This window comes from Solanum tuberosum, unplaced genomic scaffold (assembly GCF_000226075.1).
Source record: "Solanum tuberosum cultivar DM 1-3 516 R44 unplaced genomic scaffold, SolTub_3.0 scf00440, whole genome shotgun sequence".
Taxonomy (NCBI): domain Eukaryota; kingdom Viridiplantae; phylum Streptophyta; class Magnoliopsida; order Solanales; family Solanaceae; genus Solanum; species Solanum tuberosum.
In genome coordinates, this window is record NW_006239363.1 from 441,737 (window position 1) to 446,575 (window position 4,839).

General features: G+C 34.3%; 1 pseudogene; it reads left to right on the top strand.

Moving 5' to 3' along the window:
- Positions 1–226: 226 nt before the first annotated feature.
- On the top strand, positions 227–3,595 carry LOC102590072 (uncharacterized; annotated as a pseudogene).
- Positions 3,596–4,839: the final 1,244 nt, after the last annotated feature.

Here is a 4,839-nt window from a genome sequence, read left to right on the forward strand (position 1 = left end):
TTTCTCTTTATCAACAAGATTTTCAGCGGCAATTTTAATACTTCAACACACTTTCACTTTATTGAAAAGTATTTCACTGATCAGGTAGCTGAACTTGATTTTGTACTAGTGATAACTGTTTCATTCTAATTTTTGTTGTTGCAATAGTTCTCATTATTATGGGTTATGCTTAATTTGTTGTTTCTCTCTGATTTGGTCTAACAACACAATTATATTGTATATAGGTATGGCTCGAGGAAGAGGTCGTGGCAAGTCCTCAAGTAGAAGTAATCCAGCTATTCGTGTAAGCATGCCAACTATTTTCGTGCCCACTATAGTATCTTCTCAACAAGGTGGTACCCCAACTATTCAAACGTCAGCTCAAAATACTACCCCAATCATCTCTGAGACATCACCAGTTGCACCAAATCAAAGCAACACAATAGGTCAGGGTCCAGCTCAAAATACTACCCCAACCATCTCTAAGACACCACCATCTGCACCAAATCAAAGCAACTCAGTAGGTCATAGCAACACAATTCCTGAAGGCGATTCCAGTAGTAACCATTCACCGGACCCGTTATTTTTCTAACTTCTGCAGGGTTAGTCCGTTCTTTTACTTTTATCCTTATAACCTTTATCTACCTACGTTCTCTGTTCCAACTGTTGTTTTAAGTAGTCAACAATACTAGTATATAGACATACACGTCATAAACATGAAATGCCAAGAAAGAAAAGAACTTAAGAAATATTGTATCATAGAGTAGTTACTGTCAACATAGATAGAAGATGTATTTTTTTCAAATTTCTCTTAGTGTATTTGAGAATTCACTTTCTATTTGTAAAGATCTGATCTTTTCAGTACAATCAGTCTTGGAAATGTCCAAATTCTCTATATCCTCACTCACTTTGCACACAAGATCTGATCTTTGCACACACATTTCTGTTTATACCGATTTTAACAGGAAGAAAATGGTATATATTTTTTTTCACTTTATTTTCTGCAAGTTTTTAGGTGATAAAAAGTTGTTGAAAGCTTTGTGAAGGATTAGAGAATCAGCAGCCAGATATAATTTGAGTATTCTTTTTGTTAGAACTTATAGATATAGTTTGAGATACTTATATTACTTTTGATTTAATGATAACCAATCAAATAATGTCTTTAAATGTATACAGATTGGAACCTTCTAAAACATGCTCGAGTTTCATATCTAAGTCTTTCAGAAATGATGTTGATTCCAATGGAATTAGTTGGAAAAGTGTCTCAAATGATGTAAGAGATGGTTATTTTGGAGAATTCAAGGTTTAACTTTTAGTCGTAAGTGAGTTTACAAAGTGTATTCACAATTATAGATATGATATAAATGTATTACTTTTAATCTTTTTTCAAAAATAATTCTATTAGGATGTTTCCGTTAGTGAAAGTGAAGTAAAGAGACACTGGTAGGCTAAGGCGGCAGTAAACTACAGGAATTTCATTTCAAAAATAAAAGGAGAAGGAGTTAGGCCAGGTTTTGTACCTGAGCATGTATGGGAAAGATGGATGGAACTTTGGGGAAGTGATGATTGTATTAAGAAGTCAGAAATAAATGCAAAGAACCGTCGTGGCGGCCATGAAACTGCGGCAGGGACTCACACAGTCGGCTCTATCTCAATGGGAGAATAACGCAAAAGACATGTAAGTACATATTTCACGAACTATACAAGTAAAAATTTTACTTTCTCTACGCTTGTATCTAAACATATTACTCAACAAATATGATTGTATCTATAAATTAAAGTGATTTTCTTTTGTATAGGCTGTTGAAAAGGGTCGAGATCCAACACCAAGAAAGTTACATTTACACATCCATACACATGGTCATGATGGAAAGTCTTTTGTTGATGAGCGTTCTCGCATTGTTCATGTAAGTTCAAAATCTTTAAAATAGGGAACTTGGCTGAAAATGAAAAGACACAGTTAATGTTGGTTGCTATGGCATTGCAGCCTATATGATTCACCAACTATTACAACTTTTCTTTCTCTTTATTGTGTAATATTTGTTGGTTGTTGGTTGCTGGTTACTGGTATGAGTATGACTACTGGTTGTTGGTATGAGTGTTAATGTTGGCTTGTATTGTATTCAGTTTGTCTCTAGCTTGTGCTATTTTGGCTTTTGATTGTGTCTTTGCTCTAGTATATCTTCAAAATTCATTTCTTTGGATTCTGTCTTTGCACTAGTTGGTCTTCTTGGAAAACTATCCTAGAGTTCTTGTTCACATGTTGGTCATTCTAGAATAAACTTTTATTTTGGAGGAAGCATCTCTTCACAATATTTTGTAATTCAATGGCAACTGTCTTCATGGAATGGAATGGCAACTGTCTTCATGTTATCTAGATAAAGCATCAGCTCAGACCCCTTCTTGTATTGAACCTCATAGTCCAACCCCAATAGTTTTGGCAGCCCTTTTGTTGAACAACAACAGTTACACTTTGGTCTCAAATTCATTAGTCTAGGCCAATTCAACATTTGCTTGGACCTTTTCTGGATCAGTTGACACCCATTTAACAGTAACTACACTTGGATCTCTTAGCAAAAAGTAACTCAACCTGATAATAGCTTTTGTTTACATTGTTTATATAAAGCTAATAGTCGCCTTGGTTACTGGTTTATTCCTTTCAGTAGTTGAGCCTAAGTCTAACTACTGAATGTTTGGAGTTTCAAGCATTATGCATGATCAAGTAATCACTTAGCTTTTGCTTCAAAGAGTCAAGTACAATAGGTAGGTTGAATGGTAGTTCATACATTTCCTTGTTTTGATACTTATTTGTAACTACCGAACCTTCCTCTCAAAAAATACATAAGCACATAACCAAGAGACAACAGATCGTCTATTCTGGCTTAGCTTTTGCTTCAAAGAGTCAAGTACAATAGGTAGGTTGAATGGTAGTTCATACATTTCCTTGTTTTGATACTTATTTTTCTTATTTTGTCCATCTATGCTATACAACTGTGATGAGTCCGTTTCGACTCTCTCTTTCTTTCCTTTTTTCCCTACATATTCTCTGTTGGGCTGCATATTCCCTTACATATTATTGATCAACTGCACATATTATTATATTGTAGAAACTTCTTATGTAGTTATGAATTGTTAAGGCTTGAAATTTGAAGGCTCAATTTGTACATTAATGCTAAGGCTTAAAAGGTTATGCATGTTTTTGTATTGTCCTTCAAAATATATTTTGTTCCCAATGTTTAATGCTTTCATTTTTCCTCAACTTATTACAGGAAAATATGAAGAAATATTGCAGGAAAAAACAGTGTCTCAAATTGATATTGATCAATGTGAAGCATATTATCAAGCTGTGGGGGGAGAAAAGAAGAGAAGAATATACGGTCTTTGTTCTGAAGCAAAAAGTTACTACGGGCAGAAAATTTGTGCCTCATCATCAGTACTTCCTTCAATTTCTCAATCAACACCGATAACAAATATGGATGAGTTTGTAAAGCAAATACTTCCTGCACTTACTAATCACTTTCTTCTTGTTGATATTGAGAGGATTGACAACCCATCAACTGTGACACCCTTAGTGCCTCCTTCAGCTAATACTAATGAGGATAAGGTTGATCCTTAGTTTCACGTGACAATCGTATCCCTTTTTTTAAAATTGTCTGCTTTTTTGGAAAGTACAAATTCTGCAGTAACAATATTTGATGAATGTAGGTTCTTTTAAGAACAATTGATATATTGTTTTGGATGTTTTGAATAGAAAATATGCAATTTCGATATTCTATATATTTTGAACCATCTATGATATTATTATATATGTTGATTATTTTTGGGGTATTTAGCAATTTAATTTAAATTATATCAGCAACGTATATTTAAAACAAAATAAATCAAATTTACAAGAAAAAAACTTAGCAACAAATATAGCGACTATTTTGTCGTTGCTACATAAAGAAATGCTGGAGACGGATTAGCGACAAAAAAATTTGCGACGAAATATGTTGCGACGGATTAGCAACAAAAAATCTGTCACGAATTAATCAAAAATGACGAAATGAATTATGCAATTAGCAACAAACAATGTAAATATAATGACGGATTATTCCGTCGCTAACAAGTGGTGACAGGTATATTTCGTCTCTAAGACGTCGCTAAACTTGTGACCGAACACTTTTTTCGTCACTAAGAGATTATCAACGAGCGATATAGTAGCAGTCAATAATCTGTCGCTAATCCGTCACTAAACCTATTTAGCGATGGAATATCATAGATTAGCGACAAATTTCATCCGTCGGTAAACGCTGATTTTTTTGTAGCGTCTCCTCTTTTCTCTTCTTGAACTCTCAACTAAAACCCTAGGCATATTTTAGGATTATAAAACTGAGCCTAATCATATTAGACCCCTAAAAGTATTACTAAAAATGAATTAAATCTGATTGGATAAGGAAAAGGACCAAAATTACCCCTCTAAAAATCCGGTTTTTGACTTTCCTTATCTAGACAAGCCAACTTCGAATGGACATATCTCCCTCATACGAACTCGAAACTGAGCAAACTCAATGGCGTTAGAAAGATAATTATCTAGTGACCTTAACACTCAAGAAATTTTAAATTCCTTGCAAAAATCTCACTCACTACGAAGAACGGTTCGAGTCTTAACTCAAAAAATTTCTAGGGTGTTACAGCCACGTTCCGACATAACTAACTTGGATCGGTTGCCATGTTCCGACATAATCATTGGATCGGGTACCACATTCTGGTATGCTAACTGTTTGGGTTTGGGTTCCATGAGTGGACCAATGACTTGTCATAATTGTGTATCTTGAAAATGTGAAGTTGTTCGTTGTTCATAAATGTTGATAATATTGT